General features: G+C 35.6%; 1 long non-coding RNA gene across 2 annotated transcripts in view; it reads left to right on the top strand.

The window, feature by feature from the left end:
- The first annotated feature begins 11,614 nt into the window (after positions 1 to 11,614).
- Positions 11,615 to 25,932, top strand: part of LOC141585052 (uncharacterized) — a 64,966-nt gene continuing 50,648 nt past the window's right edge. For both annotated transcript variants that reach the window (XR_012518322.1, XR_012518321.1), the window contains exons 1-2: positions 11,615 to 11,954; positions 18,766 to 18,945. This is a non-coding gene — a long non-coding RNA (uncharacterized LOC141585052). The remainder of the gene's footprint in view (positions 11,955 to 18,765; positions 18,946 to 25,932) is intronic.

Raw genomic sequence — 25,932 nt, 5'->3', positions numbered from 1 at the left:
ATACCACAAAACTCCATCTCTACTAAAAAATACAAAAAGTAGCTGGGCGTGGTGGTACACACCTATAATACCAATGACTCAGGAGGCTGAGGCTGGAGAATCACTTGAACCTGAGAGGCGGAGGTTACAGTGAGCCGAGATTGAGATAGTGCCACTGCACTCCAGCCTGGGCAAGGGACAGACTCTGGGGGGCTTCATATTGCTGCCCTATCATTAACTGGTTTCATAAATGTCTTGTAGCTCCAGTTACTTCATGTGCATGAAATGCTAACTATGATATCCACTTCTCAGTCTTATTGTGAGATTCAATATAACCTTTTAAAACTGCAATTTGGCATATCATCCTAAATATTATTTGTTATCATTTTCATAGCTTTCTGAACTAGATAAAAATATTTGATATGCATAGGTTCATAAGATATTCCATGGCATAAAATTTAAGGGATATGGTATAAGAAAGAATAGTCATCCTGAATGTAGCAGATCCTGTTATGCCAATTCCATGTCACTTAAAATATGCATTCTAATTTTTTTCTGCATGTCTAAATAGAATTGACATTTAGAAAAGCCACAGTGACTTGACACATTGATTTAGACCAACTCTAAGTAAATTCTGTTATTGGCAGAGGCATTTTAACCATTAGCAATTGTTTGGCCATATAAAAAGGACTCATTTTTATGAGTAAGAATTTACTTAAATGAAGCTCAGATAGGGATCAAACAAAGCTAATACATGAAGCAAAGGCAAGAAAATTAGCAAACGTAGATATCACTCCTCTTACTCTCCCATAGCCAAAACTAATATATATGTATTCATATAAATTGACCAGAGCTATTATTACATGCTGGATGGTTATCTTATATGAATTGTGATACGTACAGAATTTGAAAACACTAATCATGATTGTTAGCAAAACAGTTTCATAAAAATCAGTTAGCCTTTGCACTGTAAGACATTACAAACTAGCACATTATTTCTGCCTCACAATCCATTTATTTCCCAAGCCTATAGAAATTAATTACAATATACAATGAAAGAAACCATATTCCTTAGGAAAAAATCTAGAATTGTCTCCGGAAACTTTCCAAGGTCAGGATTATGAGATAGCAAATTCATGATTCTCTGAATCATTACTTGTGTGTTTTTCTAACTTGAACTCACTCAAATTTATGCTCATTTTACCATTAAAATTAAAAATGACAAGACTGTATGCACTCTGATTTATACGACTTGCATTTTTACCCAGTATGATTACATATCCTTACATATGAAACCTGAAAAATTAGCAATACTTCTTAAACTATGCTAAGAAGTATAAAAGATTATTTTTCAAGGTTGTATTTGAGTTACTCTTCTCTAGCACAAGGGAAATATTTTAATTCAGCTTATGAAGACTCCTTATATTTTCTCTGTGTTTTAGTTTTCCTAAAATGCCTTTATCAATTCTGCAATGAAACTGATGATATATAGAACCTCTTTCTTTCTCTCCTTCTCTCCCCGCCCTTTCTCTCTCTCTCTCTCATAGACAATGACTATTCTTTCTCAGAGCAATTTCTATTTGGCAATAAATTCAGAGACATTTTCAAAGTCAAGAAAGAATGAGGGGAGCTGGGGATTACAAAGTTATAAAATGCAAGTTGTCTTGTTAAAGCATAAAATGATTGCATGAAATGTCACTCCAGGGGAAAAGTGTCTTGCCACTGATTTTCGCTAATGGAAACATTTGATCGACTCCAAGGAGAATGTTGCTTCGTGATTACTAGGGCAGTGCCATTATTCAAAATTTCAGTCTGATTTTAGCACTAAGGATGCAGTTTAAATGCCCAATGATACTGAGTTCTTTTCAGCAATGAATGGCTCTTAAGATTCAGGAGTATTGGTTAGAAAGAACCCTACCCTAAAGTTTAGATGGCAGAATATGAATTGTAAATTTTTTGTGAACTTGAAACAGTGATTTAACTTTTCTGAGCTTTTCAACATTATATAGTTCTTTCCCATTGACCCAGCTAGATTTTCTAGGTGTCATCTGTCCAACAATTATTCATTGTTGGTTTATTGATTGATTCATTCAGCAAATATTTGTGTAGTGCTTTCCATTATATAAATGAAAGCACAGCAGCTGTACAAAAGTTTTACTACTGACTTTGAGATTTAGTTTAACTGATGGATCATAAAATTAGTTTCAACATGCTGCCAAATAACTCTTCATTTTAACCCTAAAGTGGATACTCCAGAGCTCAAGTAGAAAGACATCTTGTTCTTTGCTAAGATTATAGATTTACAGTTCATTAGAATATGGGCCTCCTTCTAATAGTTTACAGATATTTTTCCTTTTCAAAAGTGTATTTTGTGTTACCAATTCTATGGTATTTGTTAGCACTTCAATAAAAACTGTGTCCCACTTTCGATTGAAAGCATCTTACCTTATTTCTTTGGCATACTGATATTCATTCCTTTCCCAGCATTTCCTCTAATTCGCCAAGTAAAAAGTGCTGTGCAAAGTGCTCAGGAGCAGCATGATATATCTGACCTGCTCAGATATGTCTCTTATTTTCTTTTATTCTATAAGCAAGTACTGAGCACCTAGTATATTTTATTCTGCCCCTCAAGAGACACAGGCTACATGGGATAAAGTCTACATGTTTAGAATCTAACAGTATTAAAAGAGGAGCTAAGATGTTAAGGCCAATTACCATTAATACAAGGAAGGTTGTGCTTATACCCATTTATAACAGGGGAGCACAAGAAGTAAAGGCAAATATTCCAAAAAAAATTTTTTTTAATTATCATAAAATTATTTGTGTATTTATTTGACATACCTCACATATTTTAGTCAATTGTAACTAGTCTAAGTAGTTGAACATTTATGCAATGAAAAACAGAGTATTCTATGTCTCTAAATATGGGCCTGTCCTGTAATAGTCTAATAATAATATACTCTAATATAATTATATTAGGATATACATTCTAAATAATAATATATATATTCTAAACTAAATGACAGTGCCAATTTATAAATTAAAGAAATGGGCATATTTACTGTCAGTTTAGAAAAATATATATACAGCTTTGTTGATCATTTGCTGCAGGAAAACAACCTCAGAATTATTTTATATCTTTAAATTATATTTTGTTTGGGCTATAATAAACTACATAGTGACTTAAAGGAATGGAATAGAGGATGTCTTTGTTTGTTTTCATATACTGGACTTTAAAGAAATTTGCAAAAACAGCCCCAGAGCATCTCACATGTATTTGCAGAGTTCAGGCTCTTATTCATTTATTTTTAAATGTTGCTTTGAAATCATCGTTAACATTTTTTGAACACTCCTATAGAGCGTTCCCTTTTAAGTGTTTTTCAGGTTCCATCTCATTTAATCCTGACAATCATCATGTGAGTCTTTTTTTTTTTTTTTCAGATGAGAAATCTGAGTTATGAGAAGGTTAAGCAAATTCCACAAACCAGAATTTCCCTGAATTTCACAGTCTGAGACATTTCTTCCTTGGCAGAGGAGTCACAAGATAGTAGGTTGTAGAGGAATTACAAGCCTAAGTTTTTAACCAGCTGAAGCTATTGTACATGTGAAAATTGAACCAACTACTTTGTAGCCAGATCAGCATATTTCACAGTTACCTCTTTTTTTACTTTCTCTGCAGAATTCCACACATGGTTCTGCTTAATGTTAAGCTAAGCATGGAAACCTGGTTTAATTGTAACTGAAGTGGCACTTTTTCCCCCGTTACTGCTACTACAGGAAGAAGTGACTTTATGTTAACTAAACTGCACTGCTTATATTAGTGTATTATACCTGAATATTACAAAGTTCTTAAGAAATTAACAGTGTAAGTCCTGTTCTTTGACTTACGCTGGAATAGGGTAGGAGGTGGATTGTACTACAATTAAGCTAGTGAAAAAATGAGATTCAGAACAAAATATGCCTAACCATTTTCTCCTTAATTGAACTATATCATCTAATATTGTTTATTTTATTGTATCATTCTAATTAAAATCAAAGATGCTACTACTACCACACATAGTCCTTTTAGGTAAGTTTTTATAATATAGTTAGCATGTCATCATATTTAATATTTCTTAGAAATGTGCTTGGTAGAAAAATGGCCACATTTGTGGAAATCATTTTATTGTTCTTTGTTCTAATTTGCTGGTAGATCGTTTTCCATCAGCAGTTAATACTGTTCTAAGCTTGAGAGAAGGCATTAAAACCATTATTTGGAATCTTACTTGAGGATATGAGTACTAAAAACACTTTTGGGCAGGTGTCATCCATTTAAGAAAATGCAATATCAGGTATTCCTCTGAAGCTATTTTTTAAAATTATTGAAAATATTTCAAAGTTGGATGATGACTAAAAATATTGCCTGCATGAGAATAACCTTGGTACTATAAAGTGAAACTAAGTGAATCCAAATAACAGTGAGTATTTGGATTTCATGTACTAATTTTCTACTTTTAAAATGTCCATATTGAAATTACCCACAGCTGAAAAGAGGACAACTGCATGAGCTGAGAAGAGTTATCTGCCTATCTACCTATATGCACATGTGACTTCATAGATGGAAAGTCTAGTATTAAAAGTATGTAGCCAGTTTTATCATCTCCATCATTCCACTATTATACATTGCTAGTTGAGACATTAAAGAGGTTTGATGATCATATTCCTCAGTTTTCTTTCTTTCTTTCTCTTTCTTTCTTTCTTTCATTCTTTCTTTCTTTAATTCTTTCTTTCTTTCTTTCTTTTTTGTTGTTGTTGAGGGGAGACAGAGCCTCGCTCTTTCACCTAGGCTGGAGTACAGTGGCACAGTCACAGCTCACTGTGGCCTGGAACTCCCAGGCTCAAATGATGCCCTTGCCTCAGCTTCTGAGGAGCTGGAACTACAGACCCTTGTCACCACACTCAGTTCGGTTTTTGTTTGTTTGTTTTGTTTTGTTTTAGTTATTTGTAGAGAATGGTTCTCCATGTGTTCCCCAAGCTGGACTCAAACTCCTGAGCTCAAGTGATCCTCCCACCTCGGCTTCCCAAAGTGCTGGGATTACATGCATGAGCCATCATGCCCAGTTTTTGTTTCAAAAAGCAAAATAATCTATAAATAGGAAACAAAGTAATTTATCTGATACTAAACTAAGTTCCCCTATACAAAGGTGAGACCCTCTGTCCCTGCCTCCCTATATTTAGGGAAGGAAAGAAGGGATTGTAAACTTTGAGTAGATACCAAGATCAAGCACGTGAGAATACATATTATATCACTGAATCGTGTATGCTGGACGATGCTGCCTCCTCTTGGAGACTTCTTCCCATGCCGAACCATGTATTCTGCTTTTCTCCTACATCATGGCAGTCTCTGAGATATTTTCCTTTGAACTCACCTCACTTAATTTGTCCAATCTTATCATTTTATCTCTCATGTTCAGATTTGGCTTTTTGTTAGCTCTGGCTACCACTGATTTGCTTGACAGATGAGAATGTACTGATTATCTGCACATTCTTTACGAAGGCAATAGATGAAGAAGATTTATATCTATGATTGATTATTGGCAATGGTCATTTGGTGCTGGCAGCCAATTGAGCTATAGATTTTTGTATTTCCCTCTTGTAATGTGTGTGTATCAGTGTAACATGTGTACACAATATTTGCACTAACATAATCTATGATAAATATCTCCTTCTAGTTTTCAGGAAATATTTTTGAGAGTGGGACACAGATATAATATGATGAGTTAATCATGCTTAGTAGTTCTCTGCACATTCTTCATTAGACGGTGCAGTTTCGTCCCCTGCTTGACTGATTGCCTTTTCTATTCCTTTTTCATGCACATCCTTCTCATCCTCTCATGAACAATGATTCCAAAATATTGGTGTATATATTTTTCTTGTTATGTATAAATACTATACTTTTTGTGTACATGCCTTTTTATTTACATAAGTTGTATTATACAATAGATTTCACCTGATTTTTAAGAATTTTCTTGCACTATGGTTTTAAGATCTATTCATATTATGATGTGAACTTCTGTTATATTTTTCCCAGCAAACTTTTTAATGATAACCATCCAAGTATTTATTAATCCTGTTGCCCATCAAAATATCTTACAGAAATTTTTGCTTATTTGCTTTCATTTTCTAGTAAGACATATATACCAGAGGCCCATCCCAGAGAACTATCGTTTGGTGATCTACAGTATCAGCAAGTTGTAAGCCTTTGTAATACTGGGGTTCAATCAAGATTAAGAACCAAAAGTACGTTCCAGCTCTACACAATTCCTTATATTTCAACTTATACCCTTTATGTTATAAATCTCAGCAATTCAATTACACCTGCTTTCTTGAGGAGTATCAGTGTCCTATTAATGCTAATGTTTTAAAATAATAGGTTCACCAAAACCCTCTGCAGGATCTGATATTAATTTGTGACTCCTCCCACTTAAAAGGTTATCTTAGTTTGCCTCTTTGCTTTCTCCAGTGCCTGTGACATAGACTTGGACACAAGCAGTAATTTTTGTTACCGTTTTTTGTTTTTAAAATTTTATCTCACGTTGGCTGGGCACAGTGGCTCACGCCTGTAATCCCAGCGCTTTGGGAGGCCAAGGTGGGCAGATCACTTGAGGTCAGTAGTTTGAGGCCAGCCTGGACAACATGGTGAAACTCTGTCTCTACTAAACATATGACAGTTAGCCAGGAGTGGTGGTGGATACCTGTAATCCCAGCTACTTGGGAAGCTGAGGCAGCTACTTGGGAGTGGAAGCTACAGTGAGCCAAGATCACGTCACTGCACTCCACCCTGGGCAACAGAGAGAGACTCCGTCACAAAAACAAGAAACAAAAACAACACTAAAGAAATAGAGTGAAGAAACAGAAAGTGATCAATGGAAGGAAGAAAGCCAGTAAAGTTTACATTAGTGAAGTATTTACCGTCATGGACAACTGTGACTCAATCCTGTTGTTGACCTATGGAACCATGTAAAGCGTTCCACAAAAATGTTCTAGAAAATGATCAAATGTGGGCATTTATTCAATATATTCTGCAGCTCTTTGGTTGAGGATTAACCCCCTACCCCCCACCGCAGGTGTTAAATGAGCTCCCCTTCCCCTGCTCTCAGGCTGTGCCTATGTTACCAGATGAGCAATTGCTTGACATTGGAAAAAGCCTAAAAGCTGCCACAGGGTTCCTTGAGATGGGATGCTGGAAGTTTGCAAAGTGCTGTCCCCCAATGGCTATGGTGAAACTAGGGGGGCCAAGGGAATGTATTCTGGACCTCAAGTAGTGTCTGCTTCCAATGACTTTCTCTTACTATCCTATTGTTTTTTTTTTTTTTCCTTCCTGCCTGAAAATAAAAGTATGTTTGCATACTGTGTAAGAATTTAACAGTAGGTAAGACAAAATCCTTTCCCATTCATAATCCCTTGATTATTTAATGGGAAAGACTGATCATGCAATCCCAAATTGTAGTAAAGAAGATATGCAAATAGAACAATTGAGACTGTTTTTGCCAAATCATCTTGGGAAAGTCAGAGAATGCTAAGTGGGAAGGGCTAATCCCTGAAATTCATCTTAAATAATGTTTACAAGAAAGTCCATGACAGAAAACAACCTGTCTCATAATCATGCACTCCATCTTCCTTCCATCTGCTTGCAGAAATAAATTATTCTGTTCTTGACCTTCTCTCTTTACACATATTCTCATTGTTATTATGTATAATTTACCTTCTTTATTTGCCTGAGTATTTGATTAATATTTGGCTCCACAACTGACCAGAGGCCAGTCGAACAGATATATCTGTTTCCATTTATCTTCCTTGAATCCCAAGCCCTAACACAGTGCCTGATAAATAAACAAACAGATGAAATGATAGAGTCCCAAGACTGAGATTTAAGAGTCCAATGCTTTAGCAATCCCTTTACTATAAACTTAATGTATGACTTTAGGAAGGTAATTTTTCTTTCACTGGCCTCAGTTTTCACAGTTGATTATTTTATTTAGAGTCCTAAAGTGGATCTCCTATTGAGTCTTTTATGACTCTAAATACCATAGAATGTATTTAGAAGGTAACTTTGGCATTTTTGTTCTTTAATAAGTCGATAATGGACATTCTTTGTTGAGGCATTTGCCTTGGAAATGAATCAACCATCTTTACATAGCCATAGCATTTACTTCCACAGACTGTAGCTCACATCTACACATTTCTAAAACCTTACGCCTTTTACCTTCCACATGTACTGCACTTCTATATAGTCTTACTCTAGAAAGAGAAGTGTTTATTATTTGAATATCAAACAACATAGACACGAGGGTGCTTCCCTTTGAAAAATCGTCTTGGTTCTATGGTCTCCAATACTCGCCAGGTAGATCTGTAACCAGGGAATATTTAAAGCCAGTATATATTTTGTTCTCTATTTTTTAAAAGAGTGTTTTGTTTTTGTTTTTTTTTTCCCCAAATGAAGCATGTGGAATTGCTACATTAATATAAATCAGGTAATGCCAGAGTTGAGGTGTAGTGTCTGGTCAGCCCCCATTATCTGGAAGATCCATCAAGTCTCAGATGTTTCACTAAGTCACCAAATCTTTGGAGAGTTGGGGCAAAAACAGATCTGGTAAATTCACTGTGAAACATGTTTCCATAGACAATCATAACATATTTCTAAAAGCAGAATGAATCCTCATTGGTAGAAAGTTACAAGATGATTGCCCAAATAGTCTTATTTCATGCATCCAAGCCTCTTGTTACCCTCTTGTGTACTCAGTTACAAAGTCAGGAGAGAGGTCACACATTCATAATGAATGTGCATCCTCATATATAGAAGGGAACACATGATCCTACTGGATATGCATCTGCAACTGCACAGAATACACTCTGAGAGAGACTATCTAGTGAGCTAAACATTTCCTTCAAACTTTCTGAGTTGTCAGCAGAACACAACGTCCCATGCTGAAAATTATGCCAGCCTTTCCCCCCAGAAATCACTCCATAAAAATTTAACTCTGCACCATTTCAAATTCATCTGCGAAAAAGAGAGATAAAATATCCTTAAATCAAAGAGATTTATGTATTCCAGTAAAGCTGCAAGATTTTGTTTTGATAGCAATAATGCAAAAGCCCACAAATTAAATGCTCTTGAGGAATGATTATGGCTACAGGAGTCATTTTGTTTTTATCAGGATTGAATAGTTGTGTAACTTGTCTGTTACAGTTGTACAGATTGCAGTTGTATTGATAAGTGGCTTATGAGAAATGGTGTTGAATGAGAAGGAAAGTATAATTTACTTTTAATTTGATTTCATTTGGTAAACCTGACTTTACAGCTTGCGCTGTACTTCTTTATCATTCACCAGCCATGATACAAAGTAACCTGCCACCAGGGACATCAATTATGACCCCCCACCTCCCCACCCAATGAAGATTGCTGTCATCAGAAGGAATGTCATGCTCTCTGCCCGTGTGTCAATGATGAGTAAATTTAAAATTGCCTCTGACCTTGAAGGGAGTTTCTGCTTCTTCTCACTCCCTGTTGCCAGAGGGTCCTTCACTTTACTTGGTATTCACTAAAGAGCCACAGAGGCAGAATAGACTGATCAAGCAATCCGGAGGCCAGTCAAGATAAATTAGACACTTAATTTATATGCCAGGCTTTGAGAAAGACTAATTACACAAAGACAGTTTGATAAAGTAATATAAGACTCTGCACATATTAGCCAGAGCCTGCTTCCATGAAATTATTGCTGATATATGTGCTATGGGCTTTGAGATTTTGTGTGTGCAATTGTGCAGCGGGCACTATGAAACACATTCTATGAAGGTATTAAAACTGGGTGCTGTCTGCCAATCTTTTCTAATTTTATACTGCCACCAAAAGACTATTCTTCCTTTGATTTGTGACTTTATAGGACTCATTGAGATGAATATGAAACAGTTAAACAGGAAATCTGAAGATATCATGGCCAAGAAAGACACTGAAAATGAAGCACAGACAATTTTTGTGGACCCAGTCAGTAAAATATTGGTGAAAACAGGCCTTTTGAAGAATCATGCTGAATCTAAAGCTCTTGTCTTAGCTCCTGAGAATTCAGTCTGCACAAGTGACCAGAGACACAGAATACAAGATAGGAACTGAAACACACTGATGGAACAAGAGAAGCCTTTGGCTGCAAATGTTACATTGCAAGATCACAGGATCAAGGACAGATTTATATTCCAGAACTTTGTGTTTGTGGACAGTGGCTAAATGGGACAGCCAAGAGCTCATGTTCTTGGGGTAGCTTTAAACACTTATAATTGAAATGTAAGCTTCACCTAATTGCATAAGAGAGGCTAAGAATTGACTGCATTTTGTATAAATACTGATGGAAAGAAAAGGATGTTTTAAAGTGAAGGATGTGAGAAATGAGATAATTGGAAGAAGAAAAGAGATGTTAGGTAATTAAATGAGAAGTTTGAGGATATTCGTAGAGCCAGAAGAGAAACAGCTCCCACAACTACAGGAAGGTAAAATTTTTGGAAGTTCTCAGATATGAGGAGATAGCATCAGAATTACACACACACACAAAGACACACACACTCACGAGAAAAGTCTTTATTTATTCCCAGAGAAGAATATTTAAAGCAAATATACATATAAAGCAAACAAAAAAATGTATCCAAAAAGTAATTGCAGCAACGTACTAGAACACAGAATTTCTAGATAGGACAAGCACTGCCTATAGCAAAGTCAGACCTGAATAAATTTCCTGATTGTTCTACATGTTACATATCCAGCACAGTAGCTGCTCCCAGCTGAATGATGGTACAGAGGTCATGGATATCTGGGCCATCATATACATTCTTTCCTTTTCCTAGTTAGTTTTTAAGGAGCACTTTCATCCCTACCTGAACTTTGGTTCAGAAACCTCATAGGGTCAGAACCTTGTTTGCTGACTTTGAGTTAAGGGCTACCTTGGGGCTTCATAGACGTTTTGATATTAAAAGGCCTCAATGCGGCTTCTCTAGAATTTCCCAAGAAAGTTTCAATTAATGATTTATAATTTCTCAAGGAGATGTGTTAAGTGCCTGAACATCTAAAATCAGCTTTGAAAAAAATTCCTGTTCAACCCATGATTTAGCCTTTCTGGAATGTTACAGTACCTAATATCTCTTCGTTTATCTATAGAATGATCATGAAAATAATTATGGCTACAGATAAGTAAGTGCCTTTATGTTCCTAAACTCCATGATAACTTGGTTTGCCAACAGGGTTTCCTTGGCAACATGCCTTAGTTATGTGTTACACTCTCTAATTCCTCCTCTGACTCAAGTCATATCAGCATGAACTTGCTTTAACAACAATAACAACAGCAGCAAAAAGAACAACAACACAATCCTATATTTAAATTATTTTCTGAGTCATAAACTGCTGATTACAAGTGCATGCTGGGAGGCAACATAGCATCCTCCCTAAATATAAAAGGTCTGTAAATTCTGAAGGTAGACTTGGTTCTGTATTTTGTCACAATGTAATCTTAGACATGTTATTTTTAAAGCTTCAGATTATAGTTTTTTGTTAGTTTATTTAGTAATATAGCAATAATAATGATAATGCCACTGGATTGCAAAGGGAATTAAATAGGATAATGTGTGCAAAAAGCTTAACGGCACGCTTGGCACACAATTAGCATTTAACAAAATTTCAGCTGCTACAGACTTCTCACCAGACTAGAACACATTTTTTTTCCCAGAAACACATATGGATAATATTTCAGATGAAATAGAGAGTGGATTCTTTGCAATCTCAAAAGTACAGTGCTCTCAGTTACACACACACAAAAATTCTACTTCTGTTTAACAGATACACAGATGAAGATGACATCTATGGAATCTTTTTCTTGCAATTGATGCATTCTTTAGTCCAGTAATATCACCCCATTTTGTATCCAAGACATTGTCTCTGTTCATGTAGAATTCAGGTAAGTCCCCTAAACTTCTTGGTTCTTTTCCATCTGTGTAAAAAAGTGGTGCTAATATTTGTATGCCGATGCTACTATTTTATGGCTTTCAGTTACCAGACTTGTAAAAACCTCAGTTTTATCTAAAAAGTTAACTTTAATATAATGTTTCATCAGTTACTAAAATATCTTCTTTCTTGATATGTTTCCAAGTTTAATTTCTAGCCTAATGACACAGAAATGACTACTCCCTCTGGCATAAGAAAGTAATCAGTAAATTAAATATTCTTATGTCTGTATTTCAAACTTAAAATTGCTTGTTGGAAGAATTCAAATAAGTATTCTATTATAATCTTGAGCAAATGTATTAATGTATTCAAAACTCATTTGAATGTCTATTATGTGCTAGATACATGCTCACTTCTAAAGAAAAAATGTATGTGTTTATATATATGCTTTATGATTTTGAGTGACATTATCTATTTTAACATTTACAATAACCTGATAAGAAAGGTGAATGATTTCCCATTTTAAGATAAAGAGTTTGACTGTGGGAGACACCAAGTGACTTTTACATCATTCTGTAATTTAGTACTGGACAGCATGTGGACACGATCTACTAAAATTGTATGTCATTTCCAATCAAACTGCACTCATTCTGAAGTTTTGTATTTGTTTTACCACAAAATTCAATACATATCTTTATCAAAACTTTAACCTTATGATAAATAAAATCTCCTTTCTTAGCCTGAGTCAGTTTTAGGATATACTGTATTTCTGAATGATGAATGAACACACTGAAAAGTAATGCATTATGCAGAGTTGGAGGGCCTGGAAAAATCAGCTGCTGTTGTTTTAGCTAATATATAACAATTTCAGGTTTTCTGACTAATGAAGCAGAGAATGGCATGTTTCTCTCGAAATGGTGCAATTTCAGCTCTCAGCCTGGAACTTTATCAGAAATGCAGATTTAGAAAAACAGAGTGGTCTATGCATCTGCTCAATAGCATGGGTTATGTGAATGCTTGTGAATTTTTTATTTTGGTAAACCTGATGATTTGAAAGCAGAGAGAATGATTAAGTTCCCATGATTAGTAAATAAAGGGTTTGTGACTCAAATCCATTTCTCTTCAGCTTCTAAACCACAGCTCCTGCCCCTGTCTAATGGGAATCATCTTTTCATTATGGGGATTGAGGAGCTCATTCTTCTCTGTAGCCTCAGTGCCAAGCATATTATGGGTGCTCAGTAAACAGGTGTTGAATTGTCCGTGTGGATGAACTTTTCATCATAGCACCGAATACCTGCCTAAGCACTTCATTTCATGGTGCTGAGGGTTAAAACTGGACTAGCCATGAACAGTTACATTGTCATGTTATTTAAATTACTCATGAAGGCTTTTTATAACCACCTCATACAGAAAGTGATTGTTTCATGCTTAACACCTTCTCAGTGAACTCACAGCATCTGAAGTGGTCTATTCCATGTTCACAGGTGCACCTGAACCCACATACACACAAGCATGGCAAAAGGATGTTGTTATCATCGCTTTTTAAAAAATATGTTTACTTGTGGTTAGCTTATTATAAGCTAAAATCTGGTCCCCAAAATTTCCATCATGTTTTCTGTCCTTTATTGGGGGACAAGCATGTAGTTTAATTGAACATATATATAATCTCACTATTTACATTACAGTATTTTCCAGCTTTTGCCAATTAAATACAAGGCCACCAAGGCTATTTTTCTTCTAAAAATACTTTTCTTCGACCATCATAAGCACGGCTAATACCATGACCAAGGACACTTTCTGTACAATATTACCATGAAGTTTCAATGTCAGTGAAAAAAAAAATATGTAGAAAAGAGAATTACCTTAAAGGCAAGTTAAATATTGAAACAACACACTCCTTGATGTGTATAATAATTACAAAAAACAATTTGATGAACATTTAAAGTTCAAACTGCCTAGATTTCTTTCCCAGTGAAAAGAATATTGCAATTTATTTTCTGTACTTAAACAATGTGTTGCAATTAAATATGATTCAATATAAAACTATTTTAAAATATATGCTGTTATACCCAAATATATGTGTTCATATATGTAATATATTTATTTAACCCTCTATCTCCCAAAAGAACATTTACCACAAAGTAAATTTCAAGAAAACAATGACAAGTTTATCTTTTTCTCACTACTATATCTTCAATACATCAAACATTGCCTGCCATACAGTCAGTAATCAATAAATGTTTGTTGACTTAATTACTAATGAATCGAATCCTAAGAATTTCTAATGGTAAGAGTTTTGTGCTAGGCATTAGCTTACCACAGGTAATTCAAAGTTAAATTTCATCTGTTCACTGTCTTTCAGGACCTAATAGTGTGTTGATTTTTATAAAAATGTATAGGGTAGGCATCACTTTAAATTAGTCCCATGTCCCAAAGTTGGCAGCCAAGGCTCAGTGAGACAGAGACTTGCTCAAGTTCACCTATCTAATAGTGGCAGAGCCAAGACTAGAACAAATCATATCCATCAGAAATTTCTTTCAGAAACTGTTCTGCATGCCAACAATTAAACTGCAAATATTTAGTCAGGAACCTGAATGAGTCAACCTGAAACAGCCCTTTAATAGACTCAGTCTCTGACATGATTCTCAGTAAAAAAGCTAAAAGATACGTGGAGTGGTCCCAAGGAACTCAAACCTTTCACAGGATCCATGAGCATTAGAAGAGCTTTGGAGAAAGATTTTTCCCAGAGTACCTAGAATTCCTAGTTATGGATGAGAGATAGAAGGGAAGTGCTGAGCCACGGTTTTTAGCTGTGAATGGCACTGGTCTTGAAGCCTAAAAGACAGTCACATGGTTTTACTAATTTCTAGTGATTTTTGCAAAAATAGTTATTATGAGCATTGCACATTGAGTTGTCACTTTGAACACCTGGCTTGTACAACAGGCTTTGTGTCCCAAAGGAAGACATGCCAATACACTACCAGAGATTGGAACAAGTAGCACCACACAATATTTCCAAAAGTAAATATGTTAACATATGTTAAGTGCCTTGCAAATGGATACGTCTTTAACTCATTTATTTCTAATTTTAGGACCTTGTTCTCTAGAAGCAATCTCAAATAAAGACAGACTTTTTTGAAGAAATGGTATATGTATTTTTTTTTTCAAATAATGGAAAGGAAAAAATATTCAATATACAATGGCCTTAGGGTTGTATGGTTTGTGTGTGTGTGTGTGTATGTGTGTTCATTTTGTGACTACAGAACTACTACCTAAAATAATTAATAGTTGTAAATGCAAAGCATTTTTTCATAATGATAATGATAATTTTTCATAATGATTTTTTCATAATGATTTTCAGTGGAAATTATTTCTCCTGATAGGATTTAACTTTCTTAAGGTGCCGTTTCTCAAACAGCCTATTCCTAGGCTGCAAAGGACATATTTGTAGCAGTCGGAGAAAATTATATTTTTCTTTATGGAAAAGAGATGATTCATTACTCAAATCTAAGAAACACTGTTTATTATAAAGTGTAAAGCCAAGTATATAACATATGCATGTGGTAACACACACAAACTTACACAAAATCCTAAAAGAAAATAAAAATGTTAAATATTATTTTCTTTTCCAAATACTTTTATTTTAATGAATGTGTGTTTTCCTTATGTCATAAACAAGCCAAAAACACAGTAAAAATACAGTAAAGCCATATTAAAGTTGCCAGTTATTAAATAATGAAGTCCAAGTACTCTTATTTAGTTTTACTGTGTTTTACTTAGGATCACTTTCTTTTTTTTTTTTTTTTTGAGACAGAGTTTCGCTCTTGTTACCCAGGCTGGAGTGCAATGGCGTGATCTCGGCTCACCGCAACCTCCACCTCCTGGGTTCAAGCAATTCTCCTGCCTCAGCCTCCTGAGTAGCTGGGATTACAGGCACGTGCCACCATGCCCAGCTAATTTTTTGTATTTTTAGTAGAGATGGGGTTTTACCATGTTGACCAGGATGGTCTCGATCTCTTGACCTAGTGATCCACCCGCCTCGGCCTCCCAAAGTACTGGGATTACGGGCTTGAGCCACCGCACCCGGCCAGGATCACTTTTAACTCAAAATTTTATACATCAGCTCTATAGCTATCAGGTCATTTTGCATTTTACAAATTAGACAAGATCTGTTGAGAACATTTTAACATTTTTTAAATCTTTAAATGTATGTTCAGTAAAATTGCAGTAATACTACCTTTCTGATCAATTCTGGATTGTTTTAACACAGAAAAAGACATTTCCTATAGTTTCAATAAAAGTATATTATAAAATATAAGTTGTCAACTATATTACTATTAAGAATAATAATAACTATAATTGCAACCTGAGTAATGAATGAATCTGATTCTCCACAGAGGAAAAAATTAAAAATAAGTGTTTTGAATCATCTATTTGTTAGGGCATTTTGCTGGTGAAATTGGTATTATTACCTCTGTTTTTCAATATGAAAGTTAACACAGAGATGTTAGCAACTTTAATCAGCTACATACGTTGTATACAGGTGAGAATGCTGAAATTTGAGTTTGAACCTTTGGTCTTTACAAATGTTTTTTCACCATTACTATGCATTCCTGCCTCTGAAGTTCCCTTAAAGATGGAGCCAAGAATCTTACCTTGTCCCACGCAGCCCTTTATCCCTGCCTGTCACGTCTCATCCTCCCTTTATCGTTGGTTCCACTGAAACCAGCTTCCTCATGCTCAATCTGGAGACCGAATCTCACCTGATATTTTTCTTTCCTTTCTTCAGCTCAATTAAAAACTATTTCTGTATTTTCTTCTTCGGGTGCACTACTATGGACTACATACATCAGATGCTGAGAAATATGCAGTTAAGATACTGACATTCTTCAGAGTCATTTTCATCATCTGCTATTCTTCAAGTTATCATTTAAAATATGCTCTGAAGATGTTTTTAAAGTACAATCTAAAACTTGAAAGAGGAGGTTCTCAATTCTGAATAGCTGTTAGAAAACACACACACATGCACGCGTGCACACACCCACATATCCATTATATCTATTTCTATCTGTCCATGCTTGTATGTCTGTATTTTGCCATCAGACTCATGGAGTTCAAATGCCACACTGGCTTTCAGTGAATTCTCCTATAGCAATATTAGCAAAGTGCTATTGCTGCTGACTCAGTGCTTATTTAAATGGAATAGCAGGGCCATTTCTTCCCATGTTATGGGCTTCAGTGCACAGCAGAGAGCAGCTAAGGCTTTGTTGGCACACATCTGAGTGACTCTCCACAGAGGTCACCTAAGGACGTAAGAATTGGAGGCCAGGTAAATATCCCTTTTGCATCTTCAAAGACTGACCTTTCCAGGTCTGCTTTAAAGAAGGGGATTTTTCTTCTGCCAAGGACAAGAATCTGGCCTAAGCCCAAATGTTAACAAAAAAATAAATAAATAATTATAAGATACCACTTCCTTATCAGAGCTTTCTAAGGTGGGAGCATTCATTGTCAGTGTGAATTCTGTACCAGGAAGAAAATCACTGGAACAAGGGTACGAAATTTGAACGAGGGCACCGTAGGACGTATGGGTGCAGGTGTGAGCTTTGTACACAGATGAACCCAAATTTACACCTGTACATCTGAGTTCTACCTTCTAGTAGTGGTCTATTGTTATCTGATGGACCCAAGGCAAGGGTTTAAGAAAAGAGATCCCAGGAAATACCTTCTTATTTAGTAAGAGGGAGTGCTTAGTAGTGAGTCAGAGACTGGGAAGGATTAATAGTTAATGAAGGATCTTTTAATAAGCAGGTTACAGTTATGCGTAACTGAGGCTCAGTCCCAGTGGGAAACTCTAAGAGACAGTATAGAACATGTCTCAGAGTTGACCCAACAGGTAGGCCAAGAAGCTAGGTGTTTTTCTTCCACCTTCCTTTAGGTCATTGCCTGAAGTTACTTCTGAGATCATTAATATCCTGGCACATGATGGTATGTCTGTACATTGAGTAGAATCATCAGTATTTCACCAAGTCTTATTGAACATTAGCTGGAATTACATAAATAAAATGTCTAACAGAAAGAAAAGCCTAGCTATATTTCACTTTTAAGGGGTGGCTGACAAAGGATACATTTAAATATTCTTAGGATACTCTAAGTTTTAAGGCAGTCAACTCTATGGGCCACATGATGAAGGTCCTTGCAAAATAATATTTGAAGTGCTTTTATCTAGGGATAGAGGTGCTTTATTTGAAGATGAGGATAGGGTAAGAATGAATTGTGAGTCCATTTACTAAGTAGCAAATGTGTATTAACTCCAGGGAAAGGAAAGGTCATATAGAAGGAGGGAGGAAGTGAATTAATTACAAAGCGTCTTGTTAAATAATTATAAGAACCTGAGAAAAGGTTAAAAGAATGATGGTTCCACATGCTAACTGCAGTCATGTCTATACTGAGCAAAGAGGTCAAGTTATTGAACCAGGAGAAGAAAGAAAATATGCAAAGAAGAGGAGACAGCCTGAAATAGTGAAATTTTCAGGTTTTCTCTTGGTACAGGGACGTCTAAATATATCCATTTACCTAGAAGAGTTATTTATGCATTGTGTTCAGTACTGTCTGTGACTATCTGTGCATGCAATGTCTATGTTTAAGTTATCAATATGTTAAAATAGGATCTTTCCTTGGATTTTATAGGAAAGGTATAATTACCTTTCCATGTATAATGAACACAACAAAATATACTATACAAAATAGAACCAATGCAAAATAATTTAAAGACCATGTAAGGGTATTTTATTTGACATAATTAGGTAACTTAATTGCTCTTTTAGGACGATTTCAGATTGAAAGCCTGGTTTAAGCCTCATCTGAGAGCTGAAATTTAACAGCATGCAGTTCTATGTGAAACACATGAAAGAAGAAGGAGACCTGGTTTCAAGTTATGACTGTGTCCTGTATAGACAGAAGACAATGACATAATCTCTGCAACCTTCAGTCTGCTGGACTACATGGTGAGAGTAAAAAGTCTTACCTTGGATGAAACATATTTGCCAGTATATAGTACTTCCCGGTGCTTACAGCATTGTAACTCAGATATAATTAATTTAATCAATGCTTCTATGGGAAGTTTTCATAGTTCAATGCTTGATGCATGGGACGGTTTCCACATATGAACCAGGATGAACAAATTGCTGTGTGATATGAGTCCACAGAGTACATGTGCTAGAGGTACCACATATATTCATAACTAGAGGTACCACATATATTCATTTATTCACAATATGTGTCAATGACTATCAAATATGGGACCATTTAAGAACCGTAAGGCAAAAAAAAAACCACAGAGGATCCAGCCATAGTTCACAAGTTGTTTGTTTTAATAGGGAATCCATTTATATAATTAGCTATATAATTAATTACATAATTAATTACAATAAAGTCTCACTAGGGATGTTTGAAAAAAATCAGGAATTAGTAATTACAAGTAATATCTGCAGCTGACCCTAGATTAGGCAGCAAGGCATATGGAGGTAAGAACAATAATCTGAAGACCATGTGTTTAGGCTACAGCCCTACTTCTGGTACTATTAGAATTACTTTGGGCAAGACATTTAACCCCTATATACTTTAAATTTCATTGTCTTTAATATGGAGTCCTTGTAGGCCATACATTTTTTTGAGGGTGGGGACACAGGGTGAGTAATTAGAATGGTGTCTGATTTGTGACAAAGGCTAATTAAGTGTTGGCTTTTATTATTATGTCCCGGATTTTAGATGAAGGGCTTTATGAACACCATTAGTTCATAATACTATGAACTAAGGCTAGTGTCACCCTCATTTTATAGATTGGGAAATTTGGCTTCAATTCATTATTTTAACTTACCCAGTTTTACACAGATAATCTATAACTGAGACAGGTTTTCTTCTATATGACTGCAATGCAGGCTCTTACCCATATCACCACATACGCTCTTTGAAAAACTAGACAAAGCAAGGAGGAAAGTCAGGATAATATCTTTGTTGAAAATACAGACTTGGACAATTAAAGGATGTTGACCTTTAAAAAGGGAGGGCTTGGAGGGCTTCGAGGCCAGGCACAGTGGCTCATGCCTGTAATCCTAGAATTTTGCGAGGCCAAGGTGGGAGGAGAGCTTGAGACCAGGAGTTTGAGACCAGCCTGAGCAACACAGAAAGACCCTATCTCTACAGGAAAAACAAAAACAAAAATACAACATTGAAAAACTTAACTTGGCCTGGTGATGCACACCTGTTGTTGTGGCTTGACCTCAAGAGCTAGAGGTTAGAGTGAACTATAATCACACCACTGCACTCCAGCCTGGGCAACAGAGCAAGACCCTTCTCCCTCCTGCACAAAAAAATGAGGGCTTATAATCTTATAATTGTGCCTAAAAAACAGTAGATGGGCTTGCTAATCTATATCTAATGTCCCTCTGTGTCTGGGGTGGTTGATAATGTAATCATGATTGAAGCTAAGTTCTACCTGATATTGAAGAGAGTTGATAAGAAAATAACCCCTCTTTCTGACAGGGCATATTACCTTCTCTATGAAAGATTGCAATATATACTTAAAAGGGGCATAGCCCAAATATATATATATATATTTCCACTCAAGAATCTATATTAGCCTAGGTTCCTGAGACCAGGGGAAAACCCAAAAGAGAGAAACTGGCAAGTCTATGTGGGTGTTTTAAGAAGTTTGCTGTGAAAGTTCAGAAAACCAAATGGCTAATTCAGACTGGGTACAGCTGGAAAGATGTTCATGGAAAATTAGTCTTACCTTGAGGCTATAAAAAGATGTGTAAGCTATTATTCTCCCATAATGAGTGTTTTATTGATAGTCAATTTTAACCCCCTTTGCTCAATTACCTTTTATTTTATTTCCTCCAAACCCTCCATTCCTAGGTGAGCATCTATTCAGTTATCCGTTCCAAAAACAAGTCATTAAACATATCTAGCAGTGAACAGAATATATACCGAAACTAGCTTATCTTACAAGGAGTACATATTCAGCCCATAAAGACAAGTTAATGGGTTTTCTTTTTCTGTCTTTTTTTTTTTTTTTTTTTTTTTTTCTTTTGAGATGTAGTTTCACTTTTGTTGCCCAGGCTAAAGTGCAATGGTGCAATCTTGGCTCACAGCAACCTCCACCTCCTGGGTTCGAGTGATTCTCCTGCTTCAGCCTCATGAGTAGCTGTGATTACAGGCGACTACCACCACGCCCAGCTGATTTGGTTTTTTGTGTGTGTATTTTTAGTAGAGAAGGGGTTTAATCATGATGGACAGACTGGTGTCAAACTCCTGACCTCAGGTGATCAACTGCCTTGGCCTCCCAAAGTGCTTGAGTTACAGGTGTGAGCCATCGCGCCCAGGCAGGATTTCTTAAAATTTAAGATGGGGTTTTCTCCAGCTGCAGTAATTAACATGTTTGAAAACTAGAATGAATAAATAATCATAGCAAGTTCAACTTCAATTATCATTACAAATGTTTGTATTTATTTTTGTAAAACAATTGACATCTAATTAGCATGTTAAAAGCTACTTGTGTTTAGATATTTATCAGATATCTCCTAAAAATCTTACAGTTATTTATTAAGGATAAGCCAGACATATGCATAACCATAATTAACCCATAACACTGCATGATCTACTTCTCAAGTAATTGTTAGAATTATGACCATAGATTTACCTGTTTATTCATTCAATGATATGATACAGCAGAAGCCAATTATTTCCTAAAATACACTAAGATTATTACAGCTAAATGATGTGCATCTCCTCTATATTACTCCACAATGCTAAAAGTTATAGGTATCAGAGGATATATATATCCTATTAAACAAAACTAGCCTTGCTTATAAAGCTTATTCTAACTTTTAATGCTCTTATAATGCTTTGATCATGTTTAATTAGTTCTTATTACACTGATGATAATATTCGTTTACAAGTTGAACATTCCCCTGGATTCACGAACTTCCAAAAAATGATATTGAAGTGTTTATTTCAGTTTCTATTCCCAGTTCATGACATGATTGTCTAGAAAGTAACAGACATCCACAAAGTCTATTAAAAAGGGTGGACTATCTACTAGTGTGTGATCTGTTGTTAAACTGAGCACTTTTAGTCTTTTTAAAGAGAGTTAACTCATGGAAAAGTTCAGGCTTTGACATTAGACAGACTTAGAATGAGAAGCATGCCTCAGCCCTGCTCTGCTTAACATGAGCTAATCATGCAACCTCTGAACCTCAGATACCTCATCTGTAAAGGAGGAATTATATGCCATACCTCACAGAGTGGTAGTAAGTATTTTGTGAGATAAATATAAATTCTGACTACTATGAGCATTAAAAGACCTATTTTCTCCAACTCATACATCAACTATAAAAGGTTTTCCTTTCAGCTTCAGCCCAGTTTGTGGCATGAAATAAGCCCTTGGAATGTATAGTTTTCCTTTATGTTTTTTAAATGCAGAAACAGGAAAATGTAATAAGCTTCAAAAATGAGATTGCATTTGCAGAAAATCCACGCTAACCTCAAGAACTCATTCTATGGCACAATCCTTGATTAGCCTCTGATAGAAGGAAATGGAAAGGTAGAGCCATCGTTAGCTTCACCCGGAAGTTTCCAACTGCATGGCTCTGGAGAGCAGTCTCACTGACACAATGAATGTTGCTCGGCCATTTGCATGTGGCTTTGAGATGTTCTTTGGATTTCAGTAGCTTTGTCCTGCTCCCTCTGTCCCATAAAAAAAATGTATAATGTGTTTTCTCTAACTCAAAACCTTTCGCATTTGGAAGGCAGCAAAATAGTCTGAAAAGCAGTTTTTGATTGTGTTTTTCTTTAATCAAAGGAAGAAAGTGGAGCAGAGCCAGTTCTTAAAACGAAATAAAAAAGCAAGCCAAGTGCAAGTGCTAATATTTCAATTGCTGTCCCAGGTACAGAAACTCAGAAGTGTGACAAAGAAATCTGAGTTCATATCTAAATGAGTCCTTACTTCAATATAGCTTAGAATAGACACTGCCTTTGATGGCATGTTGAGAGAGGCCAGTCTACCCAGTTAGGTCATGTGTTGTGACTGGGACCTCAGTATCACATTTTCCAGTGCCTCCATCATTGACTTGTTTGTTTGTGCTCTGTTTGTCTGTTCAGCAGCAGCTTATAAAATGTCTACTAATGATACCCCATTTCAGGTATCCCGGCCCTTTATAATCCCCTCCCCTAGAGTCTAGGCTGGAACTAATAATTTGCTTCTAAAGAACAAAAATTAGCAAAAGGAATGGGGTGTGACTTATGAGATTAGTTTATAAAAAGAGTCTTGTTTCCGTCTTGCTCAGCATCTCTTGCTTTCCTATTTGTTCATTCTGGGGGAAGGCAGCTGCCATTTTGTGAGCTATTCTATGGACAGGCCCACATGGTTAGGAAATGGAGGATGCATCCAGTCAGCAACCAGAGAGAAATGTCAGTCCTCTGTTCAGTCACCCCAAAGAAACTAAATCTGAGCAACAGAAAATACTTTGAACTAAATAAAATCAGTCATACCAAAACACATCAAATTTTCTGGGATGTAACAAAACAGTGCTCAGAGAAAAAACTCATAACATTGAATTCTTATTTTGTAAGAAGGAAAGATTTCTACTCAATAATCTAGGCTTCCAACTTTAAAAAATAAATAGAGAAATAAGAGACAAAAAAATGAATGTGAGAAGAAAACAAGTAAAAAATAATAGCAGAAATCAGTGAAATAGAAACAGAAATGAACATAGGAAAAAATCACTAAAACCAAAAGGGGTTCTTTGGAAAAGTAAACTGATTAACATCTAGCAAGACTGACAAAAAAGAATAAACAAATCATCAATATTAGTAATGAAAGGAAGGTTATCACTGCAGACCACATAGGCACTACAAAAATTTAAGAGAATATTACAAACAACTCTGTACACATAAATTTAACAATTTTCAGGAAAGGAACTAGTTCCTGAGAAGCCATACACTAAAAAAAAATCACTAAGAATAAAAGTAAACTTCATGGTCCTATAAAAATAAGTTGAATCAATATTTAAGTAGTCAGTTTTGTTTTCAAAGTTTTTGCAGAATTAATCAGAACTGTTTCCTGTGTGTTCTACCGTATGGCCGTCTGGGAACTTTAGAGTGGTCTATCCCGTTGGTTATTTCTTCAAGCATAATGAATACTGCTTACGGTCAAAATCATGCAGGAATGGCTCATGAGTGATCCCAGAAGTTCATAAACAAACCTATGATGTCCCTTTTTTTGAATTCCTCTCTCTTCATTTCTCTCATACTTTATGGCTCCCTGAGATTCCTTTTGGGAATTTTCACCCAGAAATCTGGGGCTTTACTTACACTGTTCTGCCATCCATTGCCTGTAAATGCACCTGCATCTGGGGCCAAGTGGTAGAAGAAAAGAGAAAGAAAAAATAATCAGGAAGTTTATTTTATCCTCTTGAGACTCATGGTTTTCCCTCCAGTGTTCAGTGCCTATGGGCTATCCTGGGCTGAGGAACAACAGAATGAAGAAAAGAAAAATAATAGAAAAGAGGAGGTTTTTTTCTACTACCTAGGAATGTGAAGGGATCTCTTTCCATCTCCTGTATGAACTATAAGCTTATTTTTCAGCCCTCTCTGCTTGGGCTACAGCCTAATTTCTGTTATGGCTTTGCCTTAAGTATAGGCTGGGAGACACTAAAAGGGGAGAAAACATAATTTCAATGGTACTTAAATTCTTGTTTTATTCCTCAGTGTGGCTGTTGCTTTCTATTTAGAGTCTTCAAATACCTGCTACCTTTATTCTGATCAGGTTTTACAACACATTCAGTGAAGAAAAGAAAAATATTTTTTTCCCTAAAATTTAAATGTGTCTCAAAATTCAAGTATTTCCTAATATTTTTGTAGGTTTTGTTTTGTGTAAAAATAAAGAAATACCTATTATGCTACCACTCAGAAAACACTTTTAGCTATTTCAGTGTGCACATTTAAAAAAAATGAACATATGTTTTACCTCTAGGGGAAATGTATTTTAAAAATCCGTGATTCGCACTATTGTGGAACATCTTAAGAGTAGTGTAAATATTCTCACAATGTAAAAGTGCGTTGTGCTGTCTGACAAATACAATGATAGGTTTTGCTGGCCTATTTATTTGGAAGATCTTACTAGAACATTTGGAACTAAAACTGGAAAAAAAATGTGCCACAAAACTTTTGACGAATGTTTGTTATTTTGAGATTTATGATCTAGGATTTTTGACTCATAAGAGGTCTAGCTCATCCACTGAACTGCAGTTACTGTCAGTTTGAGGCACCAAGCTTTAACTCAACAACAATATTCACCAGATGCTTGGGGTATAAAAAAGAAAAGTCATCAAAATCAATATAAACCTATTTTTACAGAAAACTGTGCTTCATAAATAGCACTCCCTTCATCTTACAAGTTCAGAACACAGAAGTTTCGTCTTTTTGGAGTTTATCAAAATTTTCTCTTGCTTTCCCTTTCTTTCTATCTCACTTTCTTTCTCCCCTGTCTCTTTTTCTTTCCATTCCTCAAATTTAAAATTCAATTTGTTAAAGGTTTATGCAAATTGATGCAATTATTTAAGAGCCACGGACCAAAAATCATGGTGTGAAATCTCAATCTATCAAGAAATAAGATATGTTTCTAATATATTTTATCCAAGGAAAGAATTAAATTTGAGAAAGAGTTCAGGGTAAAGTGGAGTGTAGAGAATGGAGTGATCAGCTTTCACTCGTAAAGTCAGAGAACTTGCCTTTGCCAAATCTAGTAAGTTTCAGATATCCTGTCACTTGCAATCTTTGGGTTTCCATTTATACAGAAATCTTCAGGGAGAAAGTAATCCGACCTGGATCCTAGGGGAATTGTAGGAGACAACTAGGTTTGGGGCATTGCCTGGAGTGAAAACAGTATGTACAAAGGCAATAAAGCACTTTTCAGAAAGTACCATATATTA

This window comes from Saimiri boliviensis, chromosome 1, assembly GCF_048565385.1.
Source record: "Saimiri boliviensis isolate mSaiBol1 chromosome 1, mSaiBol1.pri, whole genome shotgun sequence".
Lineage (NCBI taxonomy): Eukaryota > Metazoa > Chordata > Mammalia > Primates > Cebidae > Saimiri > Saimiri boliviensis.
The sequence above is the reverse complement of the archived record's forward strand: the minus strand, read 5'-3'. Positions and strand labels throughout refer to the sequence as shown.